The 23,809-nt window shown below is 39.7% G+C and overlaps 1 protein-coding gene across 2 annotated transcripts in view; it reads right to left on the minus strand.

The window, feature by feature from the left end:
* Ggamma30A (guanine nucleotide-binding protein subunit gamma-e) overlaps nt 1-16,101 on the minus strand; it is a 33,381-nt gene extending 17,280 nt beyond the window's left edge. The window contains exons 1-2 of one of the 2 annotated variants that reach the window (XM_074088872.1): nt 15,746-16,101; nt 10,703-10,782 (exon numbers count right to left, since the gene is read on the minus strand). The gene's annotated coding sequence lies outside the window, so the exon portion shown is untranslated. Of the gene's footprint in view, nt 1-10,702; nt 10,783-15,700 lie in introns of both variants that reach the window. The other variant, XM_074088874.1, reaches the window with a different exon arrangement.
* Between the last annotated feature and the right edge of the window lie 7,708 nt (nt 16,102-23,809).

Consider the following 23,809-nt stretch of genomic DNA (forward strand, 5'->3'; position numbering starts at 1 on the left):
ATGTAATTCCGCACATGAATTTGGAAAAACTCAGAGGTGCGAGCCGGGGTTTGAACCCACGACCCCCTGTTTGAGAGGCGATAGGTCAAACCACTAGGCCACCACGGCTTTTTATATTAATTAATCAATAAAAAAGTAGAGATTATCAGTTTGCTGTTAGCGTGTTAGTAAGTAATATTTCTAGTAGAAAGATGACATTGCCTTCTCACGTTCTCTCACGTTCTTTTCACGAACTTTATAAACATAACTGGTTAATTGTTTTTTTTTAGAGTAAGAAAAGAGGTCATAGGATCATTTTATCGTCGTTGTCTGCCAAGTCAAGTCATAATGGATTGTCATGACTCATGAGAACTCAATGTGTGTGCAAAAATTTTGTAAGAATTAACTGAGGAGTAAATAAAAAGTTTATTTGTCTCAAATAGCTAAAGCGTTACCTTGCCACTGAACCGAGAATTAATTAGAAAAAATGCAAATAAGTAAATTGAGATACATGCACAGCTTCGTTAAATATAAGAAGTTGATAGAGCTATTGGGTTAAGCTAAGTACATAAAACCCGGTCCGGTCCGGTTGACGACCGGATGGCCAAGTGGTTAGAGAACCTGACTACGAAGCTTGAGGTCCCGGGTTTGATTCCCGGCCGGGGCAGATATTTGTATGAATAATATGAATATTTTGTCTCGGGTCTTGGATGTTTAATATGTACCTATTTAAGTATGTATTTATACCTAGTGCCATTTACGAAAACGCGTGAATTTGGCAAAATTAGACATTAATGACTTTGTAATAAGAACCACGGCACGCGACATCGTGAATGACTCTACTTATATCAATATAAGTATGTTTATCCGTTGCCTAGTATCCGAAGTACAAGCTTTGCTTAGTTTGGGACTATGTAGGTCAATTGGTGTCAAGTGTTCCATGATATTTATTTAAAACTGTTTAAAAATGATTCCGACAGTTCCTTTTTTGAAGTAGATTGAAAACTTTTAATACAAGACTGCTATTGGCGGTAAACCATTGAAGTTCTCTATCCACTACGCCGTATCGTGCCATGACCGTAATAGGAAGGTGTCAGGAACGGAATGTCAAGCGCAAATGACATGTAACGGCGACAGTTAGTTAGGAAACGTACTAGTGGGCATAGTCTCATACTTATCAATAAAAATATATTTTCACTTCTCATGCTCTTAAAGTTGGTATTTTATGCTGGATCTAGGCGACATAAAACTTCTTCTTATGCTCTAGTGCGTAAAGTAAAATCTTCGTCTAAAACCAAGGTGTCAACATCGACAAACAAAAAAGTTTCTATATATTTTTTAATAATTTTTATTTATGTAAAACTAAAAAGCAATCAAAATAAAACAAATAAATCTCAAAATGTATAATTATATAGCAATGCATGAAAAATACAAGGTACCTGTAAGTGATCAATCGTTTCCACTGTTGCTATTAAATTTCCTCTCAATCGAAGTGAAAAGCAGAATGTAAAACTCGAGCATTAAACCCATTTTCTCCTCGACGTGTCTATCCACCCTCGCCGTACCGGCTCGGGTGGCTATATAAACGTCTCGGATAAAATAGCTATTTTTATGCTCTTGTTGTAAAATCTACTAACGGACATGGTATGATACGTTGTAATGGGTAGAGACCTTTACTATTCCAGCCGTTCCGCAAGCCGTCAGTTTATTCGATTACGTCAGTCATTTTCCAAAGCGCTAAAAAGCGCTCCCGTCATTGCACTTAATTGTATGAACGGTCGACGGACGACAAATTGAGTTATATTGTCATCTCTCAACTGGCCCGAGCTGTCATTTTTGGAGCAAGTCTTCAATGTACTCAGATCCCACTGTAAAATACTGCGCCTGCTTTACTTTTTTTAGTACTTGCTACATAAATAAATATTTTAGCAAGGGGAAGTGGCGGGAAGCGACGATTTAAACCAGACGTTACACGGAAATAATGTTTATTACTGAGAAGCGATTACAATAATTAAGTAAAAGCCTATTTACCCTAATAAAGACACTAACACGTCTCAACGTAGGAGAGAGCGCTTAGCGTGCTATACTAGGTCCCTAGAATTCGATACAGACACGATTGTTTCCTTGGACCTCATTATTCTGAATCTACCAAACGTTGGCGCGATTTAATTTGACCGGTGGCGCCATCTCTTGGCGCTTCGGGAAACACTGCGTGTGGTATCTGCCGATGATTGTCTAAACGGGGTTAACTAGCGCCATCTGTTGGCAGCGTAGTGAATGTGGTATTACAGTCTCCCCCTCTGTCCGCGAAGTCGCCTCGACGAGGGTGACAGAACTGTATTTCTATTGACGTGCTCTAGCTGGTGGTCTTCCACGTGGCCTAGTAGCAGCCGAAGTTGTTTTCTTACTGTTTTCTTGTTTCTTTGGCCTGCCTCTCTTTCTAATTGGAAGCGTGGGTTCTGGTATGGTAACACCTTGGGGTCGGTATCGAAACAATGCTGAAGCGTGATAAATGCCAACAGGCGTTTTCGTATTCGGATTTGCGATTTCAAATGAGCTGGGGCCGTGTCGACGCACAATCGTGTAAGGGCCATCGCGTCGAGGAGCCAGCTTTGCGCTAAACCCTTGGTTGGCTTTACTCAGTACGTGAGTGTTGACCAGAACAAGGTCTCCTGGTTGATAATCAGGGCAAGGTTGTCTCTTCTTATCCACATATTCCTTCCTTTTCTCTTCTTTTTCATTCTGTATTTCCCTAGCTCTATTTAATGTGTTCGCCATCATGAGCAAGCGTGGAGTCACTTCTTTGATAAAGCTGTCATTCTCCACTATTTCTCGAAGGTCATGGTTCACGTCGTCCGGTGTTCTCAACTCACGTCCGAACGTTAGGTACGCGGGTGTGTAACCAGTCGAGCAAGATTTGGCTGTGTTCATTGCGAAGCGGATACTGGGCAACTTCTCTGCCCATGTTAGATGGTTGTCTCCAACTAGGATAGCCAACTGAGTCTTCATATCCCGGTTTTTTCGTTCGCACGGGTTAGTCTCGGGATGATACACTGGGGTGAAGCCATGTTTGATGCCAAGGCAATATGTCAGTTGTTGCATAACACTGCTGACGAATTGACTGCCGTTATCGCTGAGAAATCTGCGTGGTGTGCCATATCTTAGTATGATCTCGTCAAGTAGAACCTTGGCGCATTCCTCTGCGGTGGCTCGTTGCAAAGCAAATAATTCTACCCATCTTGTGGCAACATCCTCTACTATGAATATCCAGTTGTGGTTATCTGCGGTTCGGGGCAACGGCCCGAATAAATCAAAGGCTACCACTTCAAAACGTTGATTTTGGGCATCGTTTGGAGTAAACCAGCTGGTTTTTGATTAGTAGGCTTGTACCGTTGACACTGGAGACAATTACGGACATATGTTTCGACTTGCTTTCTCATGCCTTTCCAAAAGTATCGCTTCGTTAGACGATCGAGCGTTTTGTCTGTGCCATAGTGTCCGGCAGTTGAGTCGTCATGATAGGCAGCAATAATATTAGCTTGTTCTTGTTTCGGAATGACTAGCTGGCTGCCTTCTATTTCAGCCTCCGGGCTATAGCGATATAAAAGGCCATTGTTCATAATATAGCCTTTACGACTCCAATATCTAGCTTCTTCTTCGTTAGTGTTTTCGAGACTCTGCACTATCTTCACAATGTCTGCATCCTTGTGCTGTTCCTCCCTTATAACCTCTTTGGTTTTTGCGGGCATATCCACCACTACGGTACATAGCCCACACTCCTCCTGAGTTCCAGGTTCACAATTGGGACGTGATAGAGAGTCAGCGACAACATTAGTCCTTCCGGCGATGTATTTTACGGTGATGTCATATGGTTGTAAAAGTAGGGCCCATCGGGCCAATCGTCCGGACGGCGACTTCAATGACATGAGCCATCGAAGAGCTTGGTGGTCAGTCATAATCGTTATTTTACCACCTTCAACGTAGCCTCTGAATTTTTCGACCGCCCAGACAACCGCAAGGGCTTCGCGTTCTGTCGTGGAATAGTTGCGTTCCGCCTTGGTCAGGAGTCTACTTGCGTATTCCACAGGGTGTTCTTTATCCCCCTCCCCCTGGACGAGAACTGCACCAAGTGCATAACTGCTTGCATCTGTTTTGATGATGTAAGGCTTGGTGTGGTCGGCTTGGGCTAAAATCGGAGAGGTTGTTAAGAGCTCACGAAGTTTTGCAAAAGCAGTCGTCTGTTCCTCTTCCCATTTCCAAGTCGCATTTTTTTTTGTCAGGCGCGTCAGTGGCTCTGCGACTTTTGCGAAGCCAGGTATAAATCTCCTATACCAAGAGCACATTTGGACAAAAGTTAAAAGATGTTTCAAGTTTCGCGGTGGCGGCGTGGCCAGTATAGCACTAACTTTTTCCGGGTCCAATTGCAGCCCATCAGGGGTAATATAATGACCCAAATATTTTATTCTGGTGCAGCAAAAGTTACATTTCTCTCGATTCGCCGTCAAGTTAAATTCCCTGAGTTTGGTGAAAACATCTTGCAGATCTCGAAGATGGTCCTCAAAAGTGGCTGACATGACAATCAAGTCGTCCAAGTATATCAATAATTTGATATGACTGAGCGTGATGCGAAATCGATCCATCATCCGCTGGAATGTAGCTGGAGCGTTGCGAAGTCCGAATGGCATTCTTCGAAATCTATATATCCCGAACGGTGTAACAAACGCAGTTTTATCCCGATGATCTTCTTTGACGCTGATTTGCCAATACCCAGCACGAAGGTCTATAGTGCTCATAAAAGGTGTAGGCTTGGCACCGTGGAGCAGGTCGTCGATCCTTGGCATAGGGTACGCGTCCGGTGTGGTTATTGCATTCAGCTGTCTATAATCAACGCAGACTCGTATACTGCCATCCTTCTTGGGGACCATTACAACGGGGGCAGCCCATGGGGATGAGCAGGGTTCAATAATATTCTCCGCAAGCATGTTACCTATTTCTTTTTTGAGAATATCACTCTTAACAGGAGATAAGCGATATGGCGGTACTGAGATTGGCTTGTGGTCTCCTGTCTCGATGGCATGTTCGAAGCCTTTCACTGGTTCTCCATTAGGTGAGAATACGGTTCGATTGTTGTCAAGAAATGTTGTCAATGCCTGGATGTCGATTGATGCTATCGAAGTTTTCCTTTTTGCTTGATCCGGAAACAGCGCTCTGTCATATTCATCCAAATCATCTTCTTCATCGGAGTTCTGGAGGCTGCTTATAGCGTCTCGATACAGGGCTTCCAGGATTGGCGAACGATTAACTGGGCATGTTATATGAGGCCTTTTCTTCGCTGAAGCAGATGGATTTACTGTTTCCAAGGATTCTGGAGGGCTATATGGGCGTGTACTGACATTTTCAGTATTGCTGGCTTCCGGTAGAGAAGGTGACAAGGATATATCGTCGGTGTTCATCATGGTAGCAATGTTTACTTCGTTGAATGTTGCGAAGCTTTCTTGGAAAAGCTCGAACTCTTCAGAAGGTTCCTCTAAGAAGTGCCAGGTACATTGAGGCAAATTGAGTACGATGTGGGCATCTACTAAAAACCCAACACCAAGGAGAGTACCATTGCTTCGGGATTCCGGTAACACCAAGAGCGTTGTCATCACGGTTCGATTATAAATTTTCACCGGAGCTCGGGTAACCAGCACGTTCTGTCGTTTCTGAACACCATCAGCCAGTGTTATCCCAACTCCCAATTCCTTGAAGGCGTAACCTTTACTTCGTAGTTCGCAATATAAGGAGTATGACGCAATACTTGATTTAGCGCACGCTGCACCGGATTTATCGCCGATATCAACGTAAACTATGGGTCGATCTCTGGCATCGGTCGTTGTATCGACGGAGCAAAACTCAACATCTGGTTGCCTCTGTGTGTGCCTGCTGGAGTGGCAGGTTTGGCAGTTGGCTCGAACTACGCCAGGCGCACCACAGCCGTAGCATTTCACCTTTGGTTCCGACGGTGATGGGAATTGCGTAACTGCTTCGGTCCTAGTCGGTAGTTTCGGTAAATTGTCCTTTTGAGCTAGCTTTCTACAATTTTCACTGACATGACCGTAGTTCTTGCAATACCTGCAGCGTGGTTTGCGTGTTGATGCCGACTTGTTTTCAGGTTTTGGTTCAATTGTCTTAACCTTTCTTGAAAGCACTTCATTGCTCTTCTCCATAAGGACGTGCTCAGCTGCAAGAGCTGCCTTCGATAGGTCCTTAAAATCCTTAATATCAGCGCGTGGGACTTTGTCTCGGATATCTAGGCGCAGCAGACCGTATATCATATCAAGTTGTTGAGTCTCTGTGTGACCTGGCTTTGGTAATTGAGAGAATAGCATGCGCTTGCGCCGTACAAAGTCTTCAGTTGACATGTCTTGCAGCTGTTTCTCCTGGGTGATATCGGAGTATAATAAGTACGGTTCGCGGATTGGTGCAAAATTTTCTCGTAGACGTGTTTCGAAATCTTGCCACGAAGTCACGTCGTTTTTTTATTCCGAGCCACCAGACTCCAGCTTCGCCTTTGAGGAGAATGGGAAGTTCATCCAGTGCTGTCCTGTCGCCGATGTCGCAAGACCGCTTATAGATGTTCACAGCAGATAGGAAAGCTTCCACTACTTCAGCGTCTTTCACACCGTTGTAACTATAATTGCAGTTGGTGAAGGAGCCCTTCAGTATTGTGGGTGCAGGAGAAATCTTCTCCAAGAATTGCTGGAACTGTTCCGGTGACAACATGCTGTTATGCTTCGTCTTGATTTTAACAGTCGTCGTGCGTCCAGAACGAGTAACGTATGTAGGTGGTTTGTGCGAACTTCCGCAACCTCTTCCACTCATTAATGTTTTCGTAGGTGCGTCGTCTTGAGCAGCTCGTAGCAGACAAGCGGGATCCGCAGCGCGCGTAGACCTGCTACGAAACCCGTAGTCCTCGTTGCACGTAGCTGACGTCACGTGACGGGCCCCACGTTGGGCGCCACTTTAGCAAGGGGAGGTGGCGGGAAGCGACGATTTAAACCAGACGTTACACGGAGATAATGTTTATTACTGAGAAGCGATTACAATGATTAAGTAAAAGCCTATTTATCCCAATAAAGACACTAAAACGTCTCAACGTAGGAGAGAGCGCTTAGCGTGCTATATTAGGTCCCTAGAATTCGATACAGACACGATTGTTTCCTTGGACCTCATTATTCTGAATCTACCAAACGTTGGCGCGATTTAATTTGACCGGTGGCGCCATCTCTTGGCGCTTCGGGAAACACTGCGTGTGGTATCTGCCGATGATTGTCTAAACGGGGTTAACTAGCGCCATCTGTTGGCAGCGTAGTGAATGTGGTATTACAATATATAAATATCACGGGACAATTCACACCAATTGACCTAGTCCCAAAGTAAGCTTAGCAAAGCTTGTGTTATGGGTACTAAGCAACGGATAAATATAATTATATAGATAGATACATACTTAAATACATATTAAACACCCAAGACCCGAGAACACACATTCGTATTTTTCATACAAATATCTGCCCCGACACGGGAATCGAACCCGGGACCTCAAACTTCGTACTCAGGGTCTCTAACCACTAGGCCATCTGGTCGTCATGTACTAGATAAGCCTAACTTGTCTGTTAGGACCTTATGCCTGTATCCATGAGACTGAATCCGATAAATTTAGTCTCATCTGAGCACAAGAAAACATTGCGAGACGTCGAATTCAATCAATTCGTTCACTTAAATTACCTATTCATCGTGTTAAGTAGATAATTCTAACGACCTCCGACCTCATCTCCAGCCGAATGGGGTCAGGTGGCTACTTTAAATATTGATTGTAGTCGATTTGGGCAAGTTATTGGATGAAATTAAATTTGAAGCTACAAAATTTTGTGTGCATTTATGAGTGCCAAGCACTTTGAAGCTAGTTTTCTCAAAAATGACCGTAAAAGTTGTCATTATTTTTTATATATCAGAAGGTAAAGTAAATAGTTTATGGTCAGCGAAAAATTAAAAAGTTAGAAAGATTACAGGCGCGCTAGCTCGACAAATATACAGCCAAGTCTCAGGCCGGTATCAGATGTTTTGTTGGAACTCCGGAGTTTTTTTATTGGGTCTGAAACAACTTGTGGTGTTTTCGGTGGAAATATATACTTGCTGTTTTTTTTTTAATGAAAAAGGCGGGAATGCACGAAAAGTATTATTGGAATAAAATTAAATGTCATAATATATTTTTATTCTAATTTAATTTTTTTCCTTCACCATTTTTGAGAAAAGCTTTATATTAGTCTCGGCTGGAATAGCAATTACTGGCTTGGTATAGTTAAACAGACTCGCAAGCTCGTCCGTTATATCTCATTTGCGTACTTCCCGGCCACGACAATAATCTACTATATTTAATTCGACTGTAAAATATTAAGCTACAGTTCAAAAATATGTAGGTACTACCAGACTCGGTAAGTCACCGTGTATTTAGATATTATTTGTTGATTTTGAAACGCATCGTTTAAAATGTCTGGATGCCAACGTTTCATTTATATACGTAAGCAGCGTTTCCACCAGAGATGTGCTGTGCGAGGATGTGTAAATGAAGCGTTTCTCTTGATTAATGAAAAACACATCCCTCGCAACGCTCCTTTAGCGGCTATATAGCTTCGCACGCGTAAATCATTAGATACAGTAGTTGAAATAAAATTCCGGGATTTTATTAAATTCTCGTGGGAATTCCCTAAAATTACATCGTGGTTTTCATTGACGTTAAATTAAAACACCCATGCCAAATTTCATGACTCTAAACCCAGCGGTTATTAGTTCGAGATTTTATCCCTATCCTGTGGGAACATCGGGATAAAAAGTAGGTGCCACAGACAGACACACAGAGCCTAATCTCATAATATTTACAGTGGGACGCCTAAGGCTTCGTCTTCTGGTTCGTAAGTAGTCCGTATGTTTCTAATTGTAGTTTTTGGCAATTTTAGTTATATTTGATTCAATAGCGAAACCGAATAGTTCAGTCAGCTTCGCTTACTTTGAGACTTTTTTTTTATTCGACTGGATGGCAAACGAACAAGTGGGTCTCCTGATGGTAAGAGATCACCACCGCCCATAAACATCTGCATCACCAGGGATATTACTACTTACTTACTTTGATACTTTGAGACTAGGTAAATTAGTGTCAAGTGTCTCCTTATATTTATTTATTTTTATTTATTTATCGCGTGAAGCCACGGTTTAAAGCTTGTTTTGAATAATCTTACTACTTAGGACTTTCAAAATAAAATAACCTATTTTCAAAAGAGCAAACTGAATTCCTTCGAAGATAAATGTGCATTCGGCAAGGATGTTCAAGAGTGCATGCACAATTGTGCAAAGTGATTGGCGCCGTTTGTGCATAGGCATGCTGAATCGCGGCGGGTTGTGCAAGTTGCAAAATGCTGTTACGTATGAAGAGCAGTGAGTGTGCAAGAAAAAGAAACTGGCTAAGCACGGGTCGAGCTCGTGCGTTGAGGGTTCCGAAAAAAAAAAAAAAACAAAAATAAGTTTGTCGTTCTTGTTGTTTCCGTTTCAAAGTTAGTTTTTGAAGTTCAGATGAGACAAAGTTATGGCAGATCCAAATTTCATAATTTTATGTCAGTGGCAAGTAACCCATAAACTTTTGACTCCCATGGTTTTGTATTTGTATGACAATTTACTTAAATAAAATTTCACAACATAAAATTGAACCGACTACAAAAAACCATGAAAATAATTTTCTACCAGCAGGAGTGGACCTATAGACGTCTACCTCACCTACATACTATACGCGTATATTGGGCTTCAATCCCTCCTGCTGGCTCGTACTGAGGCACCGACTTCAGACTGGTAGAAAATTTTTTTCATGGTTTTTCGTAGTCGGTTCAATTATTTGTTATAAAATATTTATTCACGCTTTTTAGTGTAAAAGATCTAAGATACAATAGTTTAATGTCAACTACTCGTCACCTTTTACGAAAAATTGCTTTTTCCGATGCAGAGACGTTCATTATTGAGGAGTCCTGGTGCTTCGTCACCCGTTCCATTTCACCATATACATTACGATGAGCTTAAATTGCTTAGCAACTGTGTTAAAGTATTTGAAATTCAACCCGTGAGGTACTTGTTATTGAGTAGTCGCTCCGTTGGTCAAATGTGGTCTTCATCATCAGTTCCACTTCATCAAGTGATGATTTTCAAAAGCAAATGCACGAGTTACTACTAAATATATCGAAATTACCATAGGTGTCCCTACAATATTTGAAGAGTTCCCTCAATTTCCTTAGGATCCAATCATCAGATCCTGATTTGGTGAAAATCGGTTCATAAATGACGGAGTTCTGAGGTAACAAAAACATACAACCGAACAGATAACCTCCTCCTTTTTTTGAAGTGAAAACTCGTACATAAATTGAATTTATCGGCTGTACGAGTAAATGTGTTAAATTTACGTCATTCGTTATGTTTGAGAGCGGTGTTGTGCTCAATATAGCTTTGAGAATGAACACATATAATTCTGAAACTCATATCATGTGGTTTATGTGATAGTTTAGTCCGTGGGACATATGTTGTGTGATATATGTGCAACCGTAGGAAGATAGGTTTCTGCATGAAATCATATAAGATGTCTCGTATGTGTGTGTAGCAACAAAAGTTTTAGTTAGTTCATATGTTTCGATTTTAAAATTAAACTCACTTATGTGTATTCCCTCCTCTCGATGATTCCTTCCAGGAGACTGGTGTTAATCCTCAGCAACGTGGCACTCGAATGCGATCCTGAAATCAGGCTTTTATGAAGCGAACGAAGGTTCTAGAAATATATATTGCATCTATTTCTACGTGTTTCCATTTTACCACTATGACGGAACGGTACCTAAAGACAAAAATGTCGTGATCCATTTGAATAAAAAAATGGCTAGTGCGAGTTGACTGAGCTTGGAAAATTAACAAAATAATATTGACTTTTTTAGGCATGACTGTGCGGGCTCGTAGTTTTAAGCTCACGTGACATTTCTATTATTTTTATAGTATTTTCTGAGGCCGTGTAGGGTTACTACAAAATTCGAAAATCGAAGTTCGTATCGTACCGTCCCTCTCACTCTCATATTAAATAATATTAACGTCAGCGGGACGGTACAATACGAACTTCAATTTTCGAATTTCATAGTAGCCCTGCTGTTAATGTTTTTCAAGTTTTTTAGTCATAGCTTTCAAGTTTTTGCAGACCGTAATTGATCGATCTTCAAAGTATTACTCTCTAATTCGGTTCTTAGACTAGAAACAGCTTTAAGGTATCATAAAAAGTGGTAGTTTTTTTGGCAATCATATTTAATTGACGGTAAAGTTCAAATCAACATTGTAATACATAAAATATATAAAAAATATTACAGTACACTTGATACCAATTGACCTACGAGTAGTCCCAAAATAAGCAAAGCTTGTGTTATGGGTTCTAGGCAACGGATAAACATACTTAAATAGATAGATACATATTTAAATTCATACAAATATCTGCCCCGACCGTGGACCGAACCCGGGACCTCAAGCTTCGTAGCCAGGTTCTATGACCACTGGGCTATCCGATTGTCATATTTTTACATGCATATTGTAACAGAAAATAAGCCAGGAACACCAATTTTCTTTTAATAACTTAACGCTCACTTAACATGAATGATGTAATAAATATCCGTTGAAAAATAAGAGAGATAGGACCGAATGAAATTTGCATTTCATCTTTCTAGAAAAAAATAATTTATTTAGTATGGATTGTCTGAAGAGCCATCTTGTCATGTGTGAAGTCATGTCAGATCTCTCTGTCTATGTAATTGTCAATTGAAACGTCCAATATATGCGAACTTTTTAGGATATTTAAGATTCTTCCACGACTCGGTTTGTAAGGTTTGTTATACAATAATAGTACATTGTGTCTTAAGGGCGGTAAATAAGGAATTACGAAGGAGAGTCTATTAGAAGCCCGAAGTTGAAGACTGAGGGCTTTAATGAGTCGATGTTCGTAATTCTAGTACCGCCCCGTGCGACATACAATGTTTTTCATCACATTTGCGAGTAAAATTTTATATTTCTAAAAGAAAAAAAATAATTGTTCCAAATATTGGCGATACCTTACGCTGCGCTCTTGGCAGCGCCGCCCTCCCCCTCCCGCAGCATGTGCCTGAGCCGCGTGTGCATGTGGTCCTGCTGCTACACCATGCGCAGCAGCGCGCGCCGCACCATCAGTACGGGCCCTGGCTCATTTACCGACCTTGGGCTTCATGACAAGAAAATTTGTACGCGCAATGACTCATTTACCGACCACGGGTTTCATGACAAGTACATTACGGTCGAGGGTTTTATTTGGGGGTTGCAATCAAGGTAGCCTTCATGTTTTGACACTGTTTACGAGCAAGTGTGATGAAAAAACATTTGCACCAAAAAAACAATGCTTTTATATTCCCTATCGCAAATCTAAATCATAATTTTGGCCATAGGACCAAGGAAAGCAAGGAAGGAAACCAAGCCTACGTAAGGTACCTATGAAATCGAAAACCGAACGTCCCCGAGCATCACTAAACAATCGGTTTTACCGCTTGCGGGCCCCACTAAACGTCGTCTTTATCGGCTCCGTGTCATGCAGATTTTCTTTTGGATTGCGATAGGGGCTTGGATTACAGTTTAGCTATTGGTTTTCAGGAACATTGTTATTATTATCTTAGCTTTTAAAATAGTAATTTTTACAGCTAATTATAAACTACTTGCCCGCCCGTGCCCGCAAGAAGTATAGAATTTTCCTTGGTAAAATCTATTATTATATCCTTTTTAGGCCCTCAAACTATATCTAAGCCAAGTTTCATCACAATTGGTTGAGTTTTGTAAGCATCGAAGCGTAATAAACAAACAAAAATACTCACTTTCGCGTTTATAATAATAGTATGGATAACCATAGAAGTGCACTAAGAAAGAATTACTTTTAAAAAAGCTTGTACCTCAAAATCGATAGTTTTTCTGAGCCAACTTTATAAACATTATCAACGATAAATTTTTCGATACAGGCACGTCGACAAGCTAGTAGATACATTTATTACAATACAATTACAGGGAAAACGAACACTAACTGATATATTTAATTTGCCTTCATGAGTCACTTGTGTCAAATGAGGAAACTTAATCAAATTATCCCGTTTTATTTATGACTGTAAAATGAATCGCACCGAGTTAAAATAATAATCAAACTTTTTTTTGCTCGATTACGCAAATACTGTCACTACTTAAAATGTTTAAGTAATTAAATAAATGTTAACAAAACAAGGTCAACGTTTTGTATTTCTTTGGTCGACGTGATTTTTGGCATAGATATAGTTTATGGGCCAGAGAGTGACATAGGCTACTTTTAATCCCGGAAAAATGCACAGTTCCCGACCGAACAGCGCGCGATAACTGAATTCTTCGCGGCCGAAGCCGCGGGCAAAAGCTAGCCAAGGAATATATGTTAAAACAGTGGGACCGGGACCGGGAGACGAGCTGTTGGTAGGTAGGCCTTCAACAAGATGGAGCGATCTGGTTAAGACCGCGGGATCGCGGTGGATGCGGAAAGCACAAGACCGGTGGAGAGCCTTGAGGGTCGCCTATGTCCAGCAGTGGACGTCTTTCGGTTGACATGATGATATGTTAAAAAAAAAAACACTTTCCAAGTCTTTTGCTGCGGTGGTTTAAGGCTGTGCGTTATCTGACAGTCAGTCTGTCACTTTACTACTTACTCTTTTATCCTTACTTCCTTTCTAATATTTGAAATGAGAAAGTATGACATAGACATAGAATGTCTATGTCTATTTGTTTGTTTATCTGTCTGCCTGTTACCTATTGACGTCTATACTAAAAAAAACCAATCCCACTTATATTGTAAATGCGAAAGTTTGTAAGTCTGTTTGTTTGTTACTTCATCACGTCTAAACCACTGAACCGATTTAATTGAAATTCGGTATACAGATAGTTTGAATCCCGGAGTAGGACATAGGAAACTTTTTATCCCGGAAAATTGCATAGGTCCGGCGGTACAGCGATAAACGAATTTTGCGCGGACGGAGTCCCGGGTAACGGCTAGTATAAATTAAATAATGGAGGTGGTCCCTGGGAACGACATAGAATAGTTTTATCTTGGAAAATAAGTATAATTTTAAGTACCTACCTACGTTTATCTTTAGCCTGGTACAGTCACCGCATTAATATCTGCCTCTGCGGAGTGCGCAAAAATATCTGACACGTCCTTCCGGCCCTCAATAGAGTCGTATCAGAAATTTATGCACGCTTGTTGTGTCAGATATTGGTGCTGGTGACTGTAACCACTAGTTTGTACTATTGGTTTGCTTAGTTTGAGGCTAGGTCAATTGATGTCAATTACTCCAGCAATTTCTACTAAGACACACTCATGCACAATATCAACGCAGTAGTTGTACTAACAAAAGTTGAGCTGGAAATCGAACCCGTCCCTCGTCATTTCGAGACACACCATCCTTAAGGATCTAGGGATACTCGTACACATAAAAAATATATTTGTTCTAGAATCAGGTCAGTCAAAAGTTGTCATAGAATAATTATTGAGTTATGGCGGAGGCCTATATATATCCGACAGGGGACGTCCTACGGCCAATAGGATGATGAGAAAGTGAGTATCAGTAAATGTACAGTTGTTTGCAGATAAAGTAAAACCCTGGTACGAAACGCAACAGGTTACCTTTTGAGTGGCTGACTATACATTTTGCTGTTTTGAAGTTGCCCTAAGTTACAATTGCAACAATAGGATATTTGACAACTACTGAAATGGATATATGCTATGATTATCATGAAAATATAGATAAGCAATCAATGCTTAGCAAAGAACAAAATTGATTTGGCTAAAAACTTTCTTTATAGTTACATATTTTTGAAATATTTATATATGTGTCTGGGCATTTCTATCTACCGTCTGTCTATTCTCAAAACCGCTAAGTTTAAAGACATTAAAATTTTCACGATTGTTCTTCATATAACGTAAATTCCCATGGGAATTTCAATGCGACAGCTAAATCTAATGATTAACGCGAGCGAAGCTAAAGGTAAACTTGTGGATAAAAAAAATATGGGGACATGGCAGTGCCCACGCCAAGTCGAGCGCTAAGCAAACTGCTATATGGTATATACCGCTATTATGCTAATTTTTAAATACACACAGTCTCAATAGAAACTTGGCACGTTTTTTACAGCATGTTTCTGTTGGGACCTATTTTTCCTCGAGCGTTTGTTTTAAATGCATGTTTTAATCACATTAGTACTTGACAATGGTCTCGTTATTAATTAAATTCTTATTTACGCTAAGCAATTACTTAATCGACTTCAGAAGCAAGGTAGTTATCTCCTAATACTTTTCTTCCATCATGTGTTTAACTAAACTATACTAAACATGCTAAACTAAGAATATGCTTAAGCTAACTAGTAGTTGAAAAAAAACTAAATAGTGACCATTCAAGATTTCCCTATTAAAAAGGACTTGAAATATACTACAACAACACAACATAGTACCTCTAGTTTTGTTATCAACTAAAGACAATTTACCTCGATTCCATCTATAATGGTAATGGTCACTTAAGTAACGATAAAAATATACAAAAAATACAAAAAAAACAGTATACACACATAAATAAGCAATAAAAAGCATACAAACTTGCCAAAATCCGTACACAACACAAAACAAACGGCACTACCGCACCTTCGAAATTGACGTACTCAACCACGCTGGCCGAGAGACTAATTGAATTATCTCTAATTTGATTACCGCACTAATCCTCTTGCCTAGCACTGGCCACTGAACTACAAAAACAACAAAAAAACAATTGATCTGAAACTCGGACCCTTTTAATCGGTGTTTTTTTTCTAATGAACAACCGTCTGTCTTGAACGCTGGTTCTACTAGTAATATAAACTCGGTGTGAGCGGCCGCCACGCTCTGATTGAGAAAGCCTGTGTATCATGCAATGGCATAAAAAAATTGCGGTGAATAATGGAAATTATTGGTTAAGCGCGTATTTCGGTACAATATTTGCATTAGCTTTGCATGTCTCGTTTTCTAATCTACATGTCTCCGCGTCGTGAACATTTCTGTTTTTTTTTTAGTAAAAAAGGTTAGTTCCGTGATAATGTTAAATTATACCTACAGTTTTTCACTAAGAAAAAAGTTGCTTTGATAATCTGTTTTTTTTTTTCAAACAAGAAGTACTTAATGAAATGAGCGATATTGAACAATAATTGGCATACGCTTAGTTTACTTGTAGGTTATAGTAGCCTGGATTGTTACAACAAACAACTTTTTATAGTAGGTAGGTACCTAGTGACTTTTTGCTAGCTGGCAATACGTTCAATAATGAAAGAGTTTTTAAATATAGAACTTAAGTACCCAATCAGTGGTCTTCAAATGGGTACAGGCAGTAAAAGAGCCATCGAAATTTTAATTGCCATTACATCCGTTTGAAATAAACACATTTTAAATATAGAATTTTAGTTCTGTATTTATTCGAGTTTTGACGCTTGAGGAGGTCTTGATTCAGTGAAACATATTTTTAATAGAGGACCAAACTTGCAAAATACTAAATACCTAGATGTTGTTCAACTTCAACAAACGTCTTACCGCATGACATTTTAATCACTTTTTTTACTTTTGGTATTATTAAAACGTTACCGTATCAAACTAGAACAGAGTAAACCTGAATAAATGATCATATTTGCCTTCGAAAAATTAACACAAAAACGAGTTGCAAATTTTCAGTTACCCCGTTATGGCCGTGTATCGCGGGCTGAGCTAATAACGCACACAGGGACACAGGTGAGCATGCATGTGTGAGTGGATGCATATTGACCGTTTAATGCTATGAGCTAGGTGAGCTGAGTGTGTTTCCGCTGTTAAAGGGCACGGGATAACGCTGTACCGGAAACTCATTTGTTATTCTTAAATAATATGTTACATTTTTACGGCTTAATGGTTTTAAATCTATCTAAGATTCTTAGTAAGTTATAGTGTAGATCTTAATCCTTACAGCCTGCTTCATCACACATTGATAAATTGATGATGTCGTCTCTGTTTGTTTTATCCGAAAACAGAAACGGCATCGTATTTTATCTGTATCATTAAATTTATTTATCAATGAGGAGTGAAACAGCAGGGCTACTACGAAACTCGAAACTCGAAGTTCGTGTCGTGCGGTCCCTCTGACACTTATACTATTTAATACGTGATCGAGAGGGACAGCACGACACGAACTTCGAGTTTCGAGTTTCGTAGTAGCCCAGCAGACTTTTAGCACAGCAATTTTCATTGCGTTTATTAAATGGTGAATAACATTTGAGCAATCCGATCCATTGTTTTATTTATATCTGTTGTCTCACAAAAGTTATCTATCATCATCACCTTGGTCTTTAAGTATAGATACTGGCATAGACCTCTTCCTTGGATGCAGAATTTGGAATAGATTAGACTAGAAGCTCGCTTGCTAAGGACCGTAGTATGCGGGCTGTATAGAATTGAAGCCGTATTTTTTAACACCCGAACGTTCGCAATTAGATTCACCATCTCTTTCTACCTCTATTCTATATCGTGTAACAGAAAGAAGTGGTGAAAGCGATTGTGATTCCAAGTACGTTAGAAAATAAGGCTTCGGGTCATTGTGGCGTTAATTGGGAGAGGCTCAGCAGTGAGCGACTTTCGTCTGTGAATGGTCATGGTGTAAGTCCAGAGATGCAATGGGAACGCACACAATCCGGCGAGGTAGCGAGCCTGACATAGCAACTGGTACGTTGTTGACATAGTATAGCCTTTGGTCAATACGCGGGAACTTCGCTGCCTGCGAGTCATTAGTGACACCGCGCTTGTCGGTAATTGATTAAAGCATATCAAAACTGCTGGGTCTTTGTGGGCGATTTTTGCATCGCGATCCTGTAGGAAAAATTGAGCAATAATTATTATCATCATCATCCCAGCCTATATACGTCCCACTGCTGGGCGCAGGCCTCCTCTCAGAACAAGAGGGCTTGGCCATAGTTCCCACGCGGGCCAGTGCGGATTGGGAACTTCGCAAGCACCATTTGAATCGCTTCGCAGGTTGTGCAGGTTTCCTCACGATGTTTTCCTTCACCGCAAAGCTCGTGGTAAATTTCAAATGTAATTCCGCACATGAATTCCGAAAAACTCAGAGGTGCGAGCCGGGGTTCGAACCCACGACCCTCTGCTTGAGAGGCGATAGGTCAAACCACTAGGCCACCACGGCTTCTTTTATAATTATTATAGTCGTTTAAAAAACGGAACACACGTTTTCATGGTAACCTTGCCTGACTGCTGCATCGTCAGACCAGTACTATTCATGGTCAAGATACACTCTAAAATGGGTCCCACTGAAAAACAGCGTTGCGGCTTGCCGTAACATTATGCTGAGTGGGGCCCACTATACTGTTCTATGTTATTTTTCTATTCTTTCTATTTAATGTATTTTTATGTGTATAGAATATTCGTAAATAAATGTTTCTCTTTCTCTTGCTCTAAAACTATTCGAACAAGTATCGAAAATACAAACTGAAACACAGAAATCGAACCCAGGTCCTCGGCATTCCGTGCCACGTGCTATACCGCTACATCGCTAGACAGGATTCCCAGCGCTGGTCTATTTTTCTGGTTTTTCTGTGCATCTGTGTTTCAGTTTGTATTTTCGATATGGGTTTTACGGGATGACCGTAAAAGTAACAAAATTTGGAGTTGAAATAAAAAATAGTAAAAGACTCCAAAAACCAATCTTTATTCGAACAAGCCCAGCTATTGCTTAAAACAGCTACGTTATTCTATCTAAGAATTCTGGTGCCTTTTATGGTGTACTTTGGATAGGCAGTTGGGTGTGCACTGCCTACCCAGGTGTGGGGGGCGGCGGCGCGGCGCTGCGGCGTAACCTAGCGCTGCTTAATGAACCCAACGCACGCCTAAGACAACTTTTTTATTATTTATCATCCTACCTTCAACATGATCGGAGCTTATTTCTTCTAATTCCCAATAGTTTCAGTTCTCTCATTTGCTACAGCTCGTATTGTCATTCCGCATACTTCATCTTCCTAGCTTTCTTCGTCTTACTTACTTTGCGGCTTGTCACCGTCTTTCTAACTATTCTATATTTTCTACCAAAGCTTACTTTACAGCTTCAACGTCAAACCAAAGTACGACCTGAAACGATTTTAATAAACTCAAACACGGCTAGGTTACCTTATTCTATCTTGAAATTCTTAGCTACCGGTTCTATCATCAAAATGGCTGTTGCCAACAACTCCCGTCATAACAGTTGTCTAATCCGACATATCATCATCTTACTTGCACTTCTGGACATAGACCTCCAAAAAGTTTCTCAATTAACCCTTAATAAGGCCCCAAATTTGGAGCATACTACCACAGAATCAAAAGCAGCTATCAAAATACATACCTGGCAAAGGATATTTTTAAAGCATTTTCAATAATTACAACGAATATTGTAACTTATTATTTAAACAATAAGGTCGAATTTCCAAATTAATGCATGTGGTCGCTAAATCGCCTTTACCTTATTAAGGGTTAACGAGTCCTTTACCACCCGCGTCTCGGACTTCTGCAATCTTTACCTGGTCATTTATCCACCCCAAGGTCTAATCACGCTCCATCTTCTATGTGGTTGCCACTTAGGAACATATTTGGCCTCAAGGGCCATCTGTTCTTCTAGAGATGCTATTTAGTGGGTACTTAAATTCGGCAATTCTTTGGGCTAAGCTGACTTTGGTTCTTCCGTGGATCTTCTTATATCTAATTCGATATCGTATCCAATCAAACTCCAAACATAACCCAACCCGCACATTATAAGGACCTTGTGAAAGGAACATAAGGTATTGGAAAGCAATAAAATCCATATAACCATAGACTTTCTAGAAAGTTCACGTCCCTTAGAGGGTAAGATGGCCTGAATATTAATCGCTAAAGTGAATGCGTTCGTCGGAACGAAAACAATAACCCGAGTAACTTGACTATATTACTAGTTTACACCCGCGACTTTGCCTTTGTTACAAAATTCTTTATCCCGTGGGAATTCTGCAAAATCCTAGTTATACCTGCGGTTTCGTCAAAAAAAATCGTTAAAACTGTCCGAATTATGCCCTTTTCCGGATCTTAAACTATCTCCACACAAAATTTGACCATGACAGGTTGAGTACTTTTAGCACTAAGCCGTAACAGACAAACATACTCACATTCTTCACATTTATAATTAGATTTCCTGGGTAAAAAAAATATGTCCGCAGCCGATCGTAAAATCCGCCAGATCACGAAGTTCCTAGGCATATCGTGATCTGGCGCCATTTTCATGATATGCCTAAAAGTTTGGCCAGGCATCACGATGTGCCTGCTAAACAATACGGCAGATCGATTTATTCTGTTTAGTCTGTCATTTAGATTATTAGAAAATATTGTACACGTATTTTTTATTATGTTAAAGAAATAAAACATGCCGAAGACGAAGCACGTCAAAGTTCGGGAATGAGGGCCCGTGAAATCACGTCGTAGATAAAAAATATTTGAACACGGTTCTACACCGTTAACGATAGAGTCGTGTTCAGATATTTTTATCAATTTTGCTCACAAGATTATGAACTCGACCAATTAGTATTTTTAACAGGTTCCCTGTCCCATGAGGGGCCTGCGCCTTTACTGGTATCATCAGCCAAATAAGCGGTCTATCAATTTTTAAACAAATTAATGTCAAATGAGTACGGCTTAAAGTCGAACTTTCATTATGATTGGTTTTTTGGAGTCTTTTTGTATTTTTTATTTCAACTACAAATTTGTTACTTTTACGGGTATCCCGTGAAACCATATCGAAAATACAAACTGAGACGTGGATGCACAGAAAAACCAGAAAGAGACCAGCGCTGGGAATCGAACCCAGGTCCTCAGCAGGTGCATCCATGTCTCAGTTTGTATTTTCGATATCGAACTTTCAAGTTGACAGACACGTCTATTGACATTATTGTTTTATGACATGCAAACGATTATCAACTTTAGGGTGGTAGACACATATTTGGCTAATGATACGTCCATGAGGCACATGTGTCTCATGGCCAGTGATGTAAATAATGCAGTTGTTCTTTCGACTAATAATAAATTTTATTACGTTTTATATTATATTATTATTATTTTTGTTCTTGAACCAGATTTAGATAACCAATTGAAATTATTAAGAGGACATTACATTGGGGGTATTATTAGGTACATTACCTACTTTATCATTACTACGGGGACGTGTCAAAAGAACGCTGCACATTGCTTCGGGACAGGGAACCTGTTAAAGAAACTTAAGCATAATGGTATGCAAATGGCCTTAGGATATATTTTGTAGTTCCCAAAATGTCGGTGTATAGTTAGCGCTCAGAAAACACTCTTAACTTCGTAAATACCTCCTATTTTAGTAGGGAAACCCAAATATAATTTTAATGCTAACATTTCTGTACAATTGGGATGGCAATAATTGTCCAGCTGTCAAGCGTCCGTGCGACAAGGGTGTAACACAATGGTGGCGTCGCCCCGCATAGAACTGTGTCGTGTCAAGAATATCGATTCAATCGTAATGTAAGCTACATTGTGAGGTTTCACTGTAAAATGAGGATTTATTTACTTAGCTTGAAAAATACTGGTGCAGTCTACGACATAGGATCTTTATTTATTTATTTAATTTATTTGACTGGATGGCAAACGAGCAAGTGGGTCTCCTGGTGGTAAGAGATCACCACCGCCCATAAACATCTGCAACACCAGGGGTATTGCAGATGCGTTGCCAACCTAGAGGCCTAAGATGGGATACCTTGGGATATCTTGTTACACTATCTTGGCTGACCCGTCATGAGACGGAGCCAGACGTTTGAAAAGTAAAATGTACGACGATGGGTCTCTGACTAAACCTTGTACCAGATTTTTTTTAAATTTGAATACAAGTACCTACTTAAGGACTTTAGGATGTGTATCTTTATAAACGGTTGATTCGGTACTGCCATGTGAAAACCTCGTAAGCATTGAATTTGTATTGTGATTTTTTGTTAAATGCGGACGTGCTTAAAAGGTTTGCTCATTCGTGAATAGAAGTATAAAAACGTTTTAACACCTCTCCTTCAGAAAAGTAACTTTTCCTCCCTGTCGAGAGGGAGCAAAGTGCAACTTTTTTGTTCAAGGCTTTTCTAAGTGTTTTATGGCAAATGCCATTTTTTAAAGTTGATAATTGCAAAGCCACGCCATTTTCTATGCTGGTCGTTCTTTAATTATATTTAAAATTATTATTTTTTTTCAAGTTTCTTAATGCTCGGTGTGAAAGGTTGTATGAGCCACTCGGGAGCAAAATTATCTTCATCTTGGGCGTTAACACTTGAATCCCTCATTACCCTCAGGATTCTACTTTAGAGTCCCTCGCTACGCTCAGGATTCTATTGTAGAATCCTTCGCTACATTCTGGATTCAATGTACGCCCTCGCCGTAAATACACCATTTTGCTCCCTTGTGACACAAATAACTATTTGTGCAAATTGTTGTTACTTACGAGACTTTCACATTGGCAGTGACGTTATTAGAATTTCGTAAAATGTCATGTAGTTAAGTCAGAGACCCGTGAATAAACTAAATAAGATTTTAATTAAATACTTCTACTTGTATCCCTCACATATATCTTATGGAAATACATGATTATTTTCTGCCGACCAAGCTCCTAAAAAAATTGAGTTAAATAAAATAAGTCGTGCAAAATTTTATGTCCATACTTTTTTATTTATCCCATAGCTAGAACCTAGCTAGAGCTAGACTGATTGTTCATGCCCGAAATCCCACTTATAAAAAATTACTTCGAAATCCTTAGAGCCGTTTTCGAGATCTCCAAAATAAATGTACAAGAATCACTCGTTTAAATGTATTACATACGAGTAATTCAATTAGATCATTGTATAGTCGGTATAGATACACGTTAATGCAAAATTCAAAATGGCAGCGATCAAAACCTCTACAAACAAAAACCCCTATACCTTATACATTTTACGTAACCGAATCCCCAATATCCGTCGAAAGGGTTAAAATTAAGTAGTCTCGTCAAATCATTAAGTTTTGCCTGTGTATGTGAAGCAGTTGCGTCTGTGTGTGTCACTTGTGTATACACAGAATCTGCTACAGTGGAGCCAATTTGCTTGTTATTTACTACGGATTAGAAAAAACAAGAAGAAATGGCATTTCAACGGGAACGCTGATCGTAAACGCCTTGCGACGGCAAAGTTAATGAACATGGGTGACCTTTGCATAAGGCGCCTTATTTTACTTTGTATTATTAAATTAATATTGCTGGCTTTAAGTAATTAGTGCTTTAATCACAAAAAAAAGAACGAAAAAAAACAAACAAAAAGAACTATATTCACGGCGAACTAATGAAATTGAAATTTTGCAAGATAGAGGATTGTTAAAAAACTACCATCTAGGTTCTACAGGATTGTCATAAAATAAATAATAGCTTACAGTTCACAAAAAAGCGGCTAAGTGCGAGTTGGACTCGCCCATGAAGGGTTCCGTAGCAGCAAGTAACGTAATATAAAAGTTTCCTTTACTTTACGATTTATGACGTATTAAAAAAAAAACTACTTACTGGATCTCGTACAAACCAATTTTCGGTGGAAGTTTGCATGGTAATGTACATATATATTTTTTTTAGGTTTATCATTCTCTTATTTTAGAAGTAACAGGGGGGGGGACACACATTTT

Source organism: Choristoneura fumiferana, chromosome 6 (genome assembly GCF_025370935.1).
Source record: "Choristoneura fumiferana chromosome 6, NRCan_CFum_1, whole genome shotgun sequence".
Classification (NCBI taxonomy): domain Eukaryota; kingdom Metazoa; phylum Arthropoda; class Insecta; order Lepidoptera; family Tortricidae; genus Choristoneura; species Choristoneura fumiferana.